The following is a 19,181-nucleotide window of genomic DNA, read 5'->3' as shown; positions in this document are numbered from 1 at the left end:
GGAAGTATATACCCATCAACATGACAAAACCGCCACAAAAAAAAGGTTTGATTTCAAGCAAGTATTGTAGAAGAAAAAGAAAATAGAGACAGTCACAGAACTAGCTGTGTTTATTGACTGGATCACTTCAACACCAACGCAACATAGTCAGTGCCATCTCAATTTGAACCTCAAGCAGCACTTAAGCCTGTCTAAATTGCTCCCTCGGCTTATTGGGAAATGAAGTACACATATACACACAAATATGTGCACACATAAACACGAACGTTACTTATTTGTTTGTTTGTTGGTTCACAGATAAGTTTGTCTAGTTATCTACCTATAATCACTTGTTGGTATATTCATCCATCAAAATACTTCATTTAAATGCTTCAAACAGATTCACAAGCTAGAAAAGACTGCATATCAATTAATTAGAACATGGGAGTTTGTGAGATAATAGGAACTGCTAAAAGAGAAAAATAAGTGGACAAGAATCTCAGTCGCTGAAAGGATGACTTTTTTCATAACGGTCTCTGGTTGCTTCTGATAATTCCAGCACATCTGTAACAAAAACAAGTTCCTAAAAGCTCAAAAAAAAAAAGGAGGGGAACTAACTGCAAGATTTTTTTTCTTCTTTCCCTTATGGCTGCAGAAGTTGAATCCGTACAAATCTTTGTCACCTAACCTTTCTCGGCACAATTGAGAACAGAATCAATGCTGACTTGATCCAGGTCAACATCATCCAAGGAAGCAGCACCAGAGGGAATCACAACTCTCTTAATCAAGTTCCTAGTTAAGAAAAATTCAGAAGAACCATTCGAAAGCTGGATCAGCTCCAACTGTGATTGCCTAAATTCACCAATCAGTTAGACCAACTCATTAAATGACAAGTACAATCACAGATGAAACCCCATTCTTAAAAAAGACTATATAATTGAGCCAGTCCCGTGGCTATACTCTTCCATCTCCATAATCAATCAACAGCTCCAAGCAACCAGTGCCGTAATCAATTATCTTAATTGCATCTGCTAGAATGTTGATGAAGTAGACACCTAAAATTTAGAAGAAACTTCAGAAAAAAAATAATGGATAACACAAACAAGGCCCAGACAAGACAATGATCGATGTTCAATATCTTTGACAGCAGATATAAAATTAGAAAAATGAGTATGAAATTTTAAAGGAAGGATAGTCAGCCAAGCATAAACTCCCACCAACAATATAAATCGCAAAATCAAATACGCAAACAATCAATAAACAGACCCATTTCGTCACTGACAGTCTAATTCATAGATTGAGCTTGTAAAGGCCTTAGGCCTTAACTAAACCGCATTCAGCAAACGTCACTGTGGTCCAGAACTACACAAATTTCAGCCGGTAATTCGAACCAACAGTATCACAGATTTCCTACGGTAAGCTCTGTTGGATAGTGGTAGTGGCCATGAGTCGTACCCATTCATCTCATAACTGCAAAGGGGCCCACTTGCAGTTACGAGCTTTAATGCTCACCTAAAATCTCTCACTCACGTAACCGCTATTAGGGTTGGGGAAAACCTAAGGGGCTGGACTATATATTCCTAGCATATCCAGAGTTTGAGAAACTCTCTAACACATCATCCGTGAGGAGCCCCTTGGAAGGAAACCCCTAAATCAGTTTTCTTCTTCTTTCTCTTTCTTTTGTCTTGTTGGTTTCACAGGGATATTCGCTGCATACTCGAGCCGTTGGAGATTCTTCTGCACCGACTTCCGCGACTCCCCTAAATCCATCAGTGGTATCAGAGCCATCTCTATCGAACACCAGTAAGTGTTTTCGATGGTGCCTGTGCCTGTGCAGATTATACTACTGTGAAGCATATGTCATCTGTGCATCATGCGTGTATCATGCTGTGATCCGTTTACTGAAAATAAAGCATGCTAGGCAAAAGTGAGTTCAAGCATGAAACATGATAGTATTGTTTGGGTCTGGAATCCTCTGCTTTACATATTATGTAGCTTTTTTTTTTTTTCTCTGTGTCTGCGAGAGACTGAGACCAGGACTGAGCACATCGGCTCTGTCAATACTTTTCTAGATCAGGACCCTCGTAGAAGATCTGTCCACAAAGATCTCCACTACTTCAAGTAAATTTTTTTGACCTGCATCTCTGCCAAACGGTAGCAAAGGAGGCAGAGCCTGCTCTGCTCGACATACAACAGAGCCAAAATAAAATAAATAAAGAATAAGGAGGAAATGGAACACAGAACCTTTGCTCTTATTTGAGAAACTGACCCAACGGCTACCTGGAAAAGAGCCGGGATTCTCCCGTCTGTCAAAACCGGAGGAACAGTTACTGTTTTTTGTTGGGACTTAAAATCCTTTCTTGAACTCGACCTGTCTGCCCGCCTTCTCTACCGATGAAAAGTAGCAGTCGCCCGATCGACTGGAAGACAGTCGTCTTCCTCGTGCGAGAAGCACAGATCTCTTGCTGAAAGCAAGGAGGCGACTTGTCTAAAGGGGAAGACAGCGTTACGCCTTGGAAACATCCTCCTGTCGTTCCTCTGTAGTCTGTCGGTTCACCGTTGTCTCAGCGAAAGGGAGACTGAGGAAGCTATTTTTTTTAAGCTTCTGGTTTGGGGAAGTTGTCTTCCTCAAGGTGTCAACAGAGAAGGAACGAGGGCAGAGAAGGAGGAGGCGGCGGCTAAAGGCATCGGTGGGCAGGAAGAAGCTGCAATGTGAAACCCTAGCGCAACTCTCCGAAGAGGAGAAAGGGTTCACGCGAGAGGAGAGAGAGTATCGAGCGAAAAAATGAGTGAAAAACGGTTCGGAGGGGTATTTATCCCAAGTGTGAAAATTACAAAATCAGTCCACCAGTTTTGCATAATTTTCAAAAAAAAGTGATTACAATTTTGATAAATTAATGCCGCAACTTTTTTGCTAAAAACTTTTTCAGAAAGAGGTTTGTCAAAGTTAATTTCGGTGAAAACCTAGATATTTGTACGAAATTGCGTAGGGGTACCCCCTGAGTTATTATAAATTTCTTCGTAATACCCTCAGACTTATTATAATTTTCTGAAAGAGGGTTCCAGAAGATTGTTTTGCAATTTCGGTGAAAGACTGAGTTATTTTGTAAAATTGCATACAAGTACCACTCAGGCTTATTAAAATTACAGAAAAGAGTTCTAAAGGCAATTTTGAAAATGAGAAAGGAAACTCACGGTCTAAAATTTTAATATGACTTTTCCTTGTTTAAGTGATACCTTAGAATGGTTTTGGAGATATTTGATATATTATTCTCCTTATTGATTTTCATGTATTATTGTTTTATATTTGTCATGGAATTAATTTGGTAATGGCTTTTAGAGTGGGAGCCTCAAAATTGGTCAAGAACCAAAAACTACATGGTTTGTAACATGTATGTATGTTTATGCAGTTTTGTTATTTATGGATGCATGATCAAATGGCGGTATAAACTCTGTGCTTGTACACTAACTAAAATCTTATTTGGATATGGATATGGTGTTGAAACACATTCATATTGGATTTTGATCCACTTTATTTGTTTAAACACATATCAATTAGTATTGATATTATTGTGTGTGGATCGACATGGGTAAGATCTGAAACTAAATCCATATCATGTTTATGTTGGTTCAAGTATATGTTATTATACTTGATTTATGAATATTCTTCGTCATTTTGGGTCTATGCAGATATTAGATATGACCAAAGCTTTGTTTTAAATATTCATTTAGTTGTTGAATTTGGATCTCACACTAAACGTTGCACTCTTTTGGAGCATGATCTAATTTGACTTGTTCAAGATCTATAAATTGCTTATATTAGATCTAAACATATTATGATGAACATTGATTTTTAGAGCTAATGGTTTTACAAGTTGTACATTTTCAATGTGTAACACTAGAGTGCTAAAGATGAATTCCAGTTAGAAGGAATGATTATGTTATTGCATGTTGATATGCTAAGAGGTGTAAATCAACACTCTTAGACATGGTGAGATCCTTATAACATTATGTTGGGTCGTGATACATTAAGATCCAAATTAACTTGGTTGAATCATTGGATCCAAATTCTCATGCTGTTACTAAACACAATATATCATGTTTGCTTTTTGGATCCAATGATATTATGATATTTGTTGTCCTTTCAGATTCAAATCATTCTAGAGTGCTATTGAACAAGGCTTTATTTACTCCATTAATGAGGTGAACTTGTTTTAAAATATATATTCAAGAGGTGTAATGTAACACTCTTGGAGTGGAACTCATATAAGTTTGAATGTCTTGATTTAAAGACTTACTTTATTTGCTCTTAAGGGTGATGGATAAGTTTGGGTACAAACATGCATCATCTCAAGGTAAAGAAACTTTTCTTGTTTCACCTTGTTCAACAGGTGGACTATTGTTTGGATCCAAGCATGGTTATTGAAATCATAGTGCACAATACTTCATATGGATCATTTGTGTTTTTTAAATTCAGATTATTGTATTGTGGATATTGTTGGTTGGATCTGAATTTCCATATTTGAACTAATGAAATCCACATTACATAAAGTTTAGCTGCAGGTCTAAACTGACTTGTTTGGATATGTGAGAATAATTCATATCCTGTTGTTTTAGTTCCAATATATGTTATCATGGTTGCCTTTGGATAGGATCATACTGCAATACGTGTTGTCATTCTAGATCCAAAGGTTATTCTTGAAAATCATTGAATAAAGCTTCGTTTGCCTTTCTTTCTTAGGAAAATGAATTTGTTTTAATGCATACTCAAGAGATGTAATATAATACTCTTGGACCAAAATTAATATTGGCAAGAATGCATTTGTTTGAAGCTTTGTAGCACTAAAGTGCTAATACATGATAACTTGTTTTTCTCAAAAGAGAGATGGGTTAGCAATGATCCAAATATGGTTGTTGAATCATATTGTATAATATTTCAATAAGGATCATGTGTTTTAAACTCATTAATTGTATTGTGGATGTTTCTGGTTTGGATCTATACTAATATAATCTGAATCTTTATATTCATGTGGCTTTTGAAATTGGATCTATTCATTGTTTGAGATCCACCTTATGTACATCATTGATTCGGATTTGAATATATATTTGGATATATGGTTAAACATCCATATCTTGTTTATATTAGATCCAAGCATATTATGTTATTTGTTCGTTTGAGGATCAAACAAAGCTAGCTTGCTATTAAGCAAGTTTTTGTTTGAGGATGAATTTGATTTTAAATTTTTCATGAGGTATAAAATAATACTCATGAAAATAATGAGATCCACACTAATTAGATCCATATTGAGATCCTTGGAGATCTATAATGCTTGTTAAATGCATATCTAAAAATGAAACGATGTGTTTGCAAATACATATGTATTGGATACCCAAATGAAAGTAGGGTATATGACATTTTCCTTATATGTATGAGTTTGAAGTGTTCGAATAAGAATACCAAATACAATAATCCAGTGGGAGATCATAACGATCTACTGGAGGATCTGATTTATTCAGATAATCAGTTTGGCAATGAACCGACTGAGGAACAGTTTGGCAATGAACCGACTGGATAACAATCTGGCAATGAACCGACTGAGAAACAATTTAATAATGAATCAACTGTGCACGATTCTTATGATGATCAGTCTGATAATGAACCGACTGGGTAGTGAGCTCCATGATTATATGTGAATAATTGTTGCATGTACAAAAACTGACTATTTATTTGGTGATCAAGTTTGATTGATTGATTGATTAGTCAGGTAATAAATCGACTAAGATCAGTTTGGTATTAAACGTCCAACTGAAGCTTATTAGTGATCTTATTGATCATCTTGTGGTATACATATGTAGAGATATGTGAATTGTATATTGCATGCATGAGTTGTCAAAATTATGTATTGACCTTGATGAGTTAAATGAAACTCATTGTATGAGAGAGTACATTGATGAAAATTATACAAGATGAAAAGTGCTTGTATGATAGACTATGGGTTGATTGCTCATTCCCTTAAATAGTCATAATAAAGATTAGGTGTCGCTAATCAAGTTGATGACTATGTAAATATTTGATAAGTGGGAGCACACTTGAATATGCCATTTATTATGTTGAAAAGCTAATATTGCTTTGCCATATGATATAATGCATTGCATGAATGCTATGGAACTCCTGTTGTTAAAGGAGTTAAATAATTATGGAATACAGTAAAGGAAAATATTCCATGTGTTTTAATGCATATTAGCTTGTGTGCTGGAGTTGGTACAAGCTTCTAATTTGGCTTGTAAGTATACATTAAGAAAGTCCAGGCTGACCCTTGTTTTATGGCAGTTAAATGTTTGAGATACATGAATGAAACAAATGATACATTCATATGATTGCTAGCAATTTTGACAAAAAGAATTTCAAATGATTTATTTGCCAAATATGTAGCCTTTATGGGGCTAGAAAAATCCTGGTTTGCCTTTTTATAAGGTAGTTGAAAAATATCCAGGTTGTTTTTGTTGTTGAACAAGAAGAGAATATGCATGTACGTTTCAAATGTGTACATGATTGCTAGCATTATTATCAAGAGAATTCTTGATGTTTTATATAAAACTTGTGGTCCACATGGGACTAAGTTTTAATATGTTATAACGTGAAATATATTGAATACTTGAAAGGTTGTGATGGAAAACCGTTGAAAGGAAAACCTCGCTACAATCCTTGAATGAAAATTCAAGTTACGATGGCCAAGCCAATTATGGAAAACCTCGTAACTAAAAATTAAGAAAACTCACATATAGTGGAAGCAAACTGGCGGTCTCATGGCCAAGTGGGAGATGTTGGATAGTGGTAGTGGCCATGAGTCCTACCCATTCATCTCATAACTGCAAGGGGGCCCACTTGCAGTTACGAGCTTTAATGCTCACCTAAAATCTCTCACTTACGTAACCGCTATTAGGGTTGGGGAAAACCTAAGGGGCTGGACTATATATTCCTAGCATATCCAGAGTTTGAGAAACTCTCTAACACATCATCCGTGAGGAGCCCCTTGGAAGGAAACCCCTAAATCAGTTTTCTTCTTCTTTCTCTTTCTTTTGTCTTGTTGGTTTCACAGGGATATTCGCTGCATACTCGAGCCGTTGGAGATTCTTCTGCACCGACTTCCGCGACTCCCCTAAATCCATCAAGCTCTCTGTCGCCGCAAGCACCCAAAAAAAAAAATCCACAGACAGCATCGAACGGAGCAAGCATCTGAACAAGACTCAAATCTTTAGGTAGACAGAGAAGCTAGTTCCGATCAAAGACTGTAAATGTTGTCCGATGATCGCTGGTTAAGTCATGGAATACCAGACACTTAAGGCATACCATTTAGATCCAAAAACCCTAAATCAAGCGAACAGAAACCCTAGGACCAATGCTGCATTTTCCAGGAAGACACACAAAATCCCGATTCCATCAAAGTCACGCACTGTAACCACGAAAGACATAAGAAATTCAAAGCAAATGAAATGAACACTGAATTTTTACGGCATCCGCAGTACCTTGACAGATATGACAGATGCGTATCCGCCTCCGGTTGCGGCAGATAATGAAACGAGCTAGTAGAACTGTAGACGATGATGACGACGGTCTAGGAACAAAGGTGAAAGCTAGAAAAGGAGTGTGTATATCATCGATTTCAGTGTGGGAATCCGCCGGAAGTCCACACTGGATACTACAAATTACTTAAATAGAAGTGATTTCCAATCAAATGACGAAAACCAAGACCGCCTTCGTAGGCCTCGTACCTTCCTTCGGTTCTCTGCTTAACCACCGCCATCACATTCCGACAGCCAACGTTGTTAACGGAGAAGACCCGAATTTAAAGACCGACCCAGCAGGTCCCAAGTCAGATTGTGAACCTTCATATCCGAAAGCGGGGCTAGTGACTGGAGTGAAGTCGTAACAAGGTAGCCGTACTGGAAGGTGCGGCTGGATCACCTCCTTTCCAAGAAGAGCTAATGCTTGTTTGTTGGTTTGACACTGCTTCACACCCAAAAACCCAAAAAGAGGAGCCAGCCACGTCTGAGCTAAATCCTTGCCGTGTTAAGATATACATTCCAAACCAAAATGTAAGTCAGAAATAAATGTTTCTGCAGACTAAAAAGGATTGTTTGATTGTGGGAATACCATGTTCCAAGAAATGTCATAGACAGGTGCACTGCTCCACCTTGTGTATTCCCTGAAGTTCACCCGTCCCATATTCATAATTAATTCAATAGGTCAAGATTACAGTTCAAAATTTTCCCTTTTGCTGTCTTTATACCATGCATCTTATGAGGTATTCTCTTGACAGAATGAGGAAGCACTAGTGGGGTTTAACATTTTAATAAACCACGAGTGCCATCACCAGTTCTCATATTTTTCCCTTTCGTCCATATGTATATATCATTTTTCATTTTATTGATCTATGATTGCTTTGAATTGTAAGTATGCATATCTGTTGATTTGGTTCTTTTGATGTGATACCTCGGACCCTTTCTATATATGTTGTGAGACACTTGCCCACAAAGGACGAAATAGACAAAACAGACATCAAGACAAATGCCAAATCGGCTTCTCGCTTTTCACATTTATTATCCAAACCCTTGCTGTCTTATTCCAAACCAAAAATCTAACTCAGAAATGGAGACTCAAAAAGATGGTTTGGAACACCATGTTTCAAGAAATGTCACAAACTCGCGGTGTGGCGACAATATCGTTGAGAAGGACCTTAGTAACTCGTTTTGCAAGATGGTTGAACGCATCTGTCCTCCGCCACACAAACATGGATTGAAAATTCCAGGTAGTGTGGTGTCTCGCTTTTTCCGTGCACATGTACAAAACAACATGACATTCTACTTTTTTTTCGCTCACTTTAGTGCCATGTTTTCAGTGTTCTTATAATGAAAATCAACCATCTTATGCATAGAATGCGCGTGCTCCTCCGTTGATAACTGTGGAAGAAAGAACTTCATATGAAATTGATTTTGCATCATTTATAACTGATTCTTTTTTACTGAAGAAGCAAGGACAATCGATCATTATCGAATTATAAGTATAGCTTAGTCAAGCTCAAATGAGAAAGCTTTGCGCCTAGTTCAAGTTTGACTCATCTAATAAACAAGCTCATGCCTATGTGGAGCTTGTGAACTTGCTCAAGGGGTGGTGCAGTGAGGAACGTTTCATATGGTCTGCAAATGGGATGAATAAGTAGGGAGGTATTTCTTTTCATTGAATCTGGACCCGGATCAATACCCCATAGATGATACATTGAATAATGTTTACGTCGCATATATAAGAGGGACTTGTTCGCGTAACATTTGAAACTGAAAGCATGATACTTCGTATGAGTGCAGACTGTGCAGTGTCGAGGGGCTGCCATTAGTACTCACTTGACAAACAAATGTCATTAGTACTCACTGTACAAACAAATGTCATTAGTACTCACTTGACAAACAAATGCCATGAGTACTCACTTGACAAACAAATGCCATTAGTACTCACTCTAGAAACAAATGCCATTAGTACTCACTGTAGAAACAAATGCCATTAGTGCTCACCATACCAACATGAGTACTCACCATACCAAAACAGGTGAGGACTCAGGAAAAGAAGGCGTTGCTTGAGCCCCTTTGATGTGAAAGTGGATGCCGTTCTTGGCCCCCATGACCTGAAGGTGAAGTACCCCATTGAGAATGAAGCACCTGCCCTTAAATAGGGCTGTATGTTATAACAACAACAACAACAATAATAATAAATTAATTAATTAAGGGACATTTCGTTGACAATTAAAACTAAAAAGAATCCTTAGATTCTTCAATCTTTGTCGAAAGGACTGTCAAAAAAATCACTTGGTTTATGGCCTGATTAAATATGGCACTGCAGGATGGTGTAGAAGTCTTCTTCCAGTATATTTAATTACGAATGAAAAAAAGAAAAAACAAAAGTTGACTCAAAAGAAGATATTACAGCTACATCTTGAAGAATCCATAGAGCACAAACCTGCCTTTTCTACCATTTTGGATATGATTTTTTGTCAGAAAAATCTGCCTACAACAAAGTAGTTCTAGTGGCACCAAGTGGGTGGCCATCCTTTTCCCAAATGGACCATTGACAGGAGCGGCGAATGTTTCCACCGCTGGAAGTGGCTATAGCGGTGAGCACGTTGGCCGCTATAAATGACATCACGGGCGAATATTTTCACCGCTGGAAGATGGCTACAGCGGTGACATCAGCGGCGAATATTTTCACCGCTGGAAGTGGCTATAGCGGTGAGCACTTTGGCCGCTATAAACGACAGCACGGCGAATATTTCCACCGCTGGAAGTGGCTATAGCGGTGAGCATCTTGGCCGCTATACATACATCACCGGCGAATATTTTCACCGTTGGAAGGTGAGTCCTTTTGCTCCTACACCAAAAGAGTACCGGCGACTGGTTTCACCGCTGGAAGAAGCTATAGCTGTGAGCTCTTTGTCCGCTATAATCAGCACCGGCGAATAGTTTCACCGCTGGAAAATGTTATATACTGGGCTTTTACCGCTATTACTCTACAGGCGGTTGCTAACAGGTGGAAGTAGGTGTACCGGTGAACAATCACTGCTATAGCATAGAGTACCGACGATAGGAATCACCGCTGAGGTAGCTGCTATACGACTAAACGAATTCACAAACAAAGAGTAATAACCGTGGTGCTGCACACCATTCTTAACAATTAAAATAAATTCTACAATTTAATTTTTTTTTGCTTCATTCTACTTGTCAAGCAAATTAATGTATCCCCTAACCCTTCTTTTTGAGGCAATATGCTGATAAACATCTTGACGTTAATTCAGCATATATAGTTTCTTCTTTGATGTCGACCTAAACAGCTCTAGTCTTGATTCTTTTGAATGTATCTCGACTCCCGTTCTACTCAAAATCTCCTGACTTGAGCACCCTCTGTGGCCGAGTATAGAAAATTTTGTCGCACGAGAGATGCAATGGAAGGACTGTCCGGGGGGTGTCGAAGGTAATGAACAGTAACCATGTGAAAAGTTCCTCTTTAAACTGACTCAACCTACCGTGGATGGCAACTGAATCTAAACAAAATTGAAGGAACTCATACAACAGCAATCTATGTCATTTGGGTTCTCCCTCATTGGCATTGGCCGTTGCAGGTGGCTACAGAACAAGAAAATCCTACGGTAATATAGACCAGCACATGTAGGAATACGTACAAGTACTAAAATTAACATTATAAATAGATTAAAAAGCAACCAAGAACTTATGAACAAAAGTTTAGTTGCAAATTGGTGCAAAACAGCAAAAGCATAGTTTTCACATGTGCATGTGTGCTATACATAAAAATGTTTGCTATTTATCAAGCAAGATTCTTGCTTCTACATAATACATATAGAGCCAATGAGCCATGCTTCACAATTTAAATATGTATCAACTCATGGTAGATATTGAGCTTTATAGAGAAGGAAAGAGACTCGTCAACCAATGCACTTCAATTTTTGGACTCGAGCACCCAATACTTTAACCAGGTCTCAAACTGATGAAATATCCCAGCTCAAGTCACCGAAATCAAGGCATAGAACAGCTGCTCCAAACATACAACATGAACTACTTCACTAAATCCAAAATAAGAGTATGAAACAAGTCATTGGCGGCTCCTATAAGAGAGCAAGGCAAAAATACTTGCCAAGAAATAACATCACTGTACTCCATGGTTTACTTACCTCCATTTGCACACATATTGCCTCAAAAAGTCCAGTCAAACCTGATTCATGTGAGGTTTGGGATGCAACATTCTCACTCTCATTGCTAGCAAGCTTAACAGTTTTGATTTCTTCTCCTTTTCCTTAGATGGCAGAGAGAGAACCCCATAAATGAAACACGGAATATGAACATCTATATGACATGCATAAAAATGAGACTATATGCAAAAGAAGATTTCTTTCAGATATTCATTCTGCAAGAAATCACTACCCAATGATAGAACATGAGCTATTTAATCAATAAATGTTGTTTTGCAGGAAAACTAGGACCCAGAGAATCTAATCAAGAACCGCCAATCAATTAAACATGCCAGTTTCCACTACTAACAAACTGGATCGAAACCAAGAAAAGGAATGCTCATTGAAAAGTTTGATCCACATTTACACTAAAATTAACCTCACAAAAAAAGTGTGAAGGATGTTGTAAATGTGCTTTGTATCTCCTACAGAAGCTAAGAGAACCTCACATGCTGTTTCGCAAAGATCGACATCTGTTATACCTGTCATCAATGAATGCAAAAACCATGGTATTACTTGGAATTGAAATTTAGTAAATATGGGCCTCATTTTGACAGCCAAAGTGGTTTCCATTAATTACAAATGTGTTCTGTGAATCCGTCCTTATACATAACAATCATAGACGTCCAATGTAATTCAATAGATAGAATGTGAAAATAACTGTCAGATATATAATATGTATGTGTGTGTGTGTGTGTGTGTGTGAGAATCAGTTGAACCAGCTATCGCAAAGATCGACATCTGTTATACCTGTCATCAATGAATGCAAAAACCATGGTATTACTTGGAATTGAAATTTAGTAAATATGGGCCTCATTTTGACAGCCAAAGTGGTTTCCATTAATTACAAATGTGTTCTGTGAATCCGTCCTTATACATAACAATCATAGACGTCCAATGTAATTCAATAGATAGAATGTGAAAATAACTGTCAGATATATAATATGTATATGTGTGTGTGTGTGTGAGAGAGAATCAGTTGAACCAGCTACACAGACCAGTCACAATTATGTTTATGTTTTTTACTCTTTTTCTTGTAAAATCAACTATGAGTGTGACCTTCGTAACTAATTCATTATAAATCCATCAACGAATGACATTTTTAAGTGTCTGGCTAAGATTTATAGAAGTATAATAATCAACAGTCATAAATTTTTTTAGCTTATAAAACTCACCTTGTATGTCCAAATAATATAATTTTTGTATTGGTTTTCATGGTTTTAGACATGAAGAACACATCCATATAATTAGTTTTAAAAAATTGTAAACAAAATGTGACTGGATGGTCCACTCTACTGCTCTCTCTCTCTCTCGCTATATATATATATATATATGAAGAGGATGGCCGGCATACCTGTTGAAAATGGAGGCAAATCAAAGATGAGGTCACTTGCATCATTTTATTGACGTCTTACAACCTTGAGTACATTAAGTCGAGCATCCTCATCTCCATCATCAAAATTCTCAGTGCCATATATTGTTAACTCATGAACAGGCGGGGAATGAAGTGACTGTGACTTTGTAAGATTTGTCACAACAGGTGCTGGCACTATATGGACAGGAACTGGAGGTGGTGCCCATCATGGAGGTGATCCTGAGTATTCTCGCCTAGTAAGTAAAAAAAAATTCTTCTGCTGAACACCCTTCATCTGCGAGCACAAAGATGATAAATGATTGCATTATGCAAAAAAATACACAAATCAAACCAAACGCTTCAAGATTGAAAACTAAATGACAAACAATTCCCAAACCATAGAAAACAAAAAGAACCACAAAATACGTAAAAAAAAAACATACCCTAGAAGGAAGTCTTATACCCATCAACGTGAAAAAATGCCACCAAAAATAGGTTTGATAGAAGAAAAGAAAATAGAGAGTCACAGCTATGTTTATTGACTGGATCACTTCAACACCAACATGACACTGTCAGTGCCATCTCAATTTGCACCTCAAGCAGCACTTAAGCTTGTCTAAATTGCTCCCTCGGCTTATTGGGAAATGAAGTATACATATGCACACATAAACACGAACGTTACTTATCTGTTTGTTTGTTGGTTCACATATATGTTTGTCTAGTTACCTATAAGCACTTGTTAGTATATTCATCCATCAAAATACTTCATTTAAATGCTTCAAATAGATTCACAAGCTGGAAAAGACTACATATCAATTAATTAGAACATGGAAGTTTGTGAGATAATAAGAACTGCTACAAGAGAAAAATAAGTGTACAAGAATCTCACAGTCGCTGGAAGGATGACTTCTTCATAATGGTCTCAAATTGCTTCTGATAACTCTAGCACATCTCCTGTAACAAAAGCAAGTTCCTAAAAGCTCAATAAAGGGGGGAGAAAACTAACTGCAACATTTTTTTTTCTTCTTTCCATGATGGCTGCAGAAGTTGAATCAATATAAATCTTTTGTCACCTAATCTTTCTTGGCACAATTGAGAACATAATCAAGGCTGACTTGATCCAGGTCAACATCATCCAAGGAAGCAGCACCAAGGGGAATACAACTCTCTTAATTAAGTTCCCAGATAAGACAAAATTCAGAAGAACCATTAGAAAGCTGGATCAGCTCCAACTGTGATTGCCTAAATTCACCAATCAGTTAGACCAACTCATTAAATGGCAAGTACAATCACAGATGAAGCCCATTCTTCAAAAGACAATATATAATTGAGCCAGTCCCATGACTACCAGTGCCGTAATCAATTATCTTGATTGCATCTGCTAGAGTGTTGATGAAGTTGTCACCTAAAATTTAGAAGAAACTTTAGAAAAAAATTATGGATAACACAAACAAGGCCTAGACAAGACAATGATCGATGTTCAATATCTTCGACAACATATATAAAATTAGAAAAATGAGTATGAGATTTTAAGAGAAGGATAGTCAGCCAAGCATAAACTCCCACCAACAATATAAATCGCAAAATCAAATACGCAAACAATCAATAAATAGACCCATTTTGTCACTGTCAATCTAAGTCATAGATCGGGCCTGTAGAGGCCTTAGGCCTTTACTGAACCGCATTCAGCAAATGTTGCTGTGATCCAGAACTACACGAATTTCAGCTGGTAATTCGAACCAACAGTATCGCACATTTCCTACGGTAAGCTCTCTGTCGCCGGCAAGCACCCAAAAAAAAAAAAATCCACAGACAGCATCGAACGACGCAAGCATCTTAACAAGACTCAATCTGCGGATAGACAGAGAAGCCAGTTCCGATTAAAGACTGCAAATGTTGTCTGATGATCGCTGGTTAAGTCATGGAAACCCAAGCTAAGGAGACCAGACACTCGAGCCATACGATTTAGATCCGAAACCCTAAATCAAGCGAATAGAAACCCTAGGACCAATGCTGCATTTTCCAGCAACACACACAAAATCCCAATTCCATCAAAGTCACACACTGCAACCACAAAAGACACAAGAAATTCAAAGCAAATGAAATAAATACTCTGAATTTTTACGGCATCCGCAGTACCCTGACAGATATGACGGATGCGTATCCGCCTCCCATTGCGGCATACAATGAAACGAGCCGGAAGAACGGTAGACGACGATGATAGAGGAAGAAAGGTGAAAGCTAGAAAAGGAGCATGTATATCATCGATTTCAGATGATAGTCCGACGGAAGTCCACACTGGACACTGGAAATTGCTTAAAAAGGAGTGATTCCAATCAAATGACGAAAACAAACTTTAACCGCCTTTGTAGGCCTTGTACCTTCCTTCGGTTAACCACCGCCATCACATTCTGATAGCCAACGATGCTAACGGAGAAAGACCCGAATTTAAAGACCGTCACCTAGCAGGTCCCAAGTCGGATTGTAGCTAGCTTTTCACCTTCATATCCTGATCCATTCCAAACTAAAAAGTAAGTTAGAAATAAATGTTTCTGTTGACTAAAAAGGACTGTTTGATTGTGGAACACCGTGTTCCAAGAAATGTCACAAACAGGTGCACTGCTCCACCTTGTGTATTCCCTGAAGTTCACCCATCCGATATTCATAATTAGTTCAATAGGTCAAGATAGAAGTTCAACAATTTCCCTTCTGCTGTCTTTATGCGAGGTTTTCTCTTGACAGAATGAGGAGGCACTAGTGGGGTTTAACATTGTAATAAACAACGAGTGCCATCACCAGTTCTCATTTTCTTCCCTTTCGGGATGTATCTATCATTTTTATATCATTTTTCATTTTATTGATCTATAATTGCTTTGAATTGTAAGTATGCATATGTGTTGATTTGGTTCTTTTGATTTGATACCTTGGACCCTTTCTATATGTTGTGAGACACTTGCCCACCAAGGATCAAATAGACAAAACAGACAGAACACAAGACAAATGTCAAATGGGCTTCTTGCTTTCTGTTACGACTTCTTGGAGGAAATCATCTCATGAGTTGCCTTATTGTGTTGTGGAAAGACAACTCCAAGATGAGCATTGAAGAAAGAAACGTTGAAGAGATGAACGTTGTCTTCTTTCCTTCCTCTCTTAGTTTTTCAGCCCTTGTAAACTCCAAATATATTGTACCACTACAATGAGAAAAAAAACACAACAGTACCACTACAATGAGAAAAAAACCACAACAGAAATAACAATTGGTGACTTCTCCCGTAGACGTAGGCGTTCAAGCCGAACCACGAAAATCTTGCCCCTGTTTTCTTCTTGATTGACACACCATTAGATTCATCTTCTTAACATGGTATCAGAGCACATCTCTGCATAAGGCTCTGTTCTTTTTCCTCCTGTTATCCAACAACATCCTCTGCCCATACCTATGGCAGAATCCCATGGTAACGACAACAGAAATTCATCCAAGACGTCAAATGATGATCACAGCAATCATACTTTGAAGATCACCTCAACGTTGCTGAATGGAGCAAACTACCTCAGTTGGGCCAGAGCAGCTCGACTCTTTCTCAGAGGCAGATCAAAGATTGGGTACATAAATGGCGACATCAAACAGCCACCCAAGACAGATCCACAATACAAAGGATGGGAGTCTGAGAACGATCTGGTAATGTCCTAGCTCTTAAACTCTATGGAATCTCATATATCTGATACACTTTTATATCAAGAGATTGCAAAAGAACTATGGGAAACTTTGAAAGATCTTTTTAGTGAACAAAACAATGCTGCTAGAGTTTATCAGATTCATGCCGAAATTGCTAAGTTAATCCTTGGAGACAAGCCTTTACACATGTACTTAAGCCAAAATCGCAGTTTATGGGAAGGACTTATGCAATATAGACCACCAACCTCAGATCCAGAAATTTACAAGCAACGTGTTGAGGAAGACAAGGTGTTCAAAATTCTTGCTGGCCTTGGCAGTGACTATGAATGATTAAGAAGTCAAATTCTTATGACTACTCCCCTTCCTAGCTTCAATAGTGTATGTCAAGCTATACAACGAGAACACTCTAGGCTTAAAGTCATGAACCAATTGTCCAATACCCAAACCAGTGAGGAATCATCTGAGAAGATGGCTTATCTTGCTCTCAACGATGCAACCAACTCAAAAAATCAAAATAGCAGCAACAACTACCAAAGAAACTGGAACAAGATCAAGTGCACTCATTGAAAAAAACCATGTCATGTCCGTGAGAAATGCTGGGAATTGGTCGGACGTCCTACTAGGGAGAAGGTACCCATGTCCAAGCAAAGTGACATTGCAAATTTCATCACCAAAGAAGATCTGGAAAAAAAATTTCAGCAATTTTCCAAGACTAACTTAGTTTCCTCCCAACCTATCCACAACAAAGAAGGTACATCTCATGCCCTTTACACTTTTTCAAATGAATCTCCTTGGATTATTGATTCCAGTGCTACAAATCACATGACGAGCGACTTTTTAGACCTAACTAATTTAGAAAATGTAAAAAGGGTCATGTTTTTACTGCTAATGGAGCCCCTATTGCCGTCAATGGGACTGGGGAAGCATCTTTGCTTGAGAATAAAGCATGCTCTGCAGTTTTATATGTGCCCAAAATTTCTGCTAGTTTAATTTTTGTTAGTAAATTAACAAAATCTCACAACTGTCTGTTTACTTTTTCTTCAAAGGAAGTGATCTTTCAGAACCTTACAACGAGGAGGGAGATTGGTAGGGGGCGTGAACTCAATGGGCTATACGTGTTGGATCAACCAGACTCTAGCCTTCTTACCTACTCCAAGAATGCACGTTTTTCAGAATATCATAAGTGGCACTCCCGTTTGGGGCATATTTCAGACCGTACTTTTGAACTTTTGTTTCCTAATGTTCATGTTGATCATTTTGCTTGTGATGCATGTGAATTTCCTAAGTCATTTAGATTACCTTTTCATCATGTTACTGAACGATCTGCTGAATTCTTTGATTTGGTACATTTCGATGTTTAGGGACCAGCCCCGGTAGACTCTTATTTGGGTTATAAATATTATGTGACTTTCATTGACGACAAGTCTCGTGTTACATGGTTATTTTTTTTTAATTCAAAAGTGAAGGCCCAAAAATTCTTGAAGAATTTTATAACATGTTTTTTACACAATATGGAATTAAAATAAAAAAGCTTCAATCTGAAAATGGTGGGGGAAGACATGCACGAAACATTAAAAGTGTTCATGAGAAAACGTGGAATTCAACCACAAAACTCTTGTGCCAGAACCCCGCAACAAAACGGAGTGGCGGAATCCAAAAATCGGCAATTACTCAATATTGCCCATTCTCTCATGATACACATGAACGTTCCCCAACACTTTTTTTCTTGAAGGTGTTTGGGTGCAAGTGTTTTGCTCACGTACATGCTGGTTTTCCAAATAAACTTGACAAAAGAGCTATGAAGTGTATTTTTCTTGGTTATTCTAGTAGAAAAAAGGGATACAAATGTTATGATCCTCATTTAAAAAAATATTTTGTGACTCGAGACATCAAATTCTTTGAGCAAGAGCCATATTATGATTTTTCTAGACTGTGGCGAACCAACAAACAAGTCAACTTGAGCCAACCATTACAGAAAACCCTAGGAAATCATCAAGACTAAAAAAACCTCCATCAAAGCTTAGTGACTACTACACTTATCTGTCCACCCACAACTCTCACTCCATCGATAACTACTTTACCTTTGACAACATGTCTGAATCCTACAAAGACTATATCCTAAAACCCTATTCTATCCAAGAACCAAAAAATTATGAGGAGGCTAGCAAAAATAAATAGTGGAGAGATGCCATGACAGAGGAAATTTCAGCACTACAGAGAAATAATATTTGGGACCTAGTACCATTGCTAGATGGAAAGAAGATCGTTGGATGCAAATAGATCTACAAGGTAAAATATAAAAGTGATGGCACCATTGAACGTTTTAAAGCCTGACTAGTAGCAAAAGGATTCACTCAGACTGAAGGAGAAGATTACACTCAAACTT

The 19,181-nt window shown here is 37.8% G+C and overlaps 1 long non-coding RNA gene across 3 annotated transcripts; it reads right to left on the bottom strand.

The window, feature by feature from the left end:
- Window positions 1-11,724: 11,724 nt before the first annotated feature.
- On the bottom strand, window positions 11,725-15,618 carry LOC116254646 (uncharacterized). 3 transcript variants are annotated; one of them, XR_007573455.1, is made up of 5 exons: window positions 15,504-15,618; window positions 14,196-14,527; window positions 14,012-14,076; window positions 13,123-13,417; window positions 11,725-11,833 (listed from the first exon to the last, which is right to left on the bottom strand). It is a non-coding gene; the product is annotated as an uncharacterized LOC116254646 (long non-coding RNA). The 3 variants fall into 3 exon arrangements; XR_007573454.1 differs by having other exon boundaries at window positions 15,235-15,536; XR_004172733.2 differs by having other exon boundaries at window positions 15,262-15,536.
- Between the last annotated feature and the right edge of the window lie 3,563 nt (window positions 15,619-19,181).

This window comes from Nymphaea colorata, chromosome 5, assembly GCF_008831285.2.
Source record: "Nymphaea colorata isolate Beijing-Zhang1983 chromosome 5, ASM883128v2, whole genome shotgun sequence".
Taxonomy (NCBI): Eukaryota; Viridiplantae; Streptophyta; class Magnoliopsida; order Nymphaeales; family Nymphaeaceae; genus Nymphaea; species Nymphaea colorata.
The sequence above is the reverse complement of the archived record's forward strand: the minus strand, read 5'-3'. Positions and strand labels throughout refer to the sequence as shown.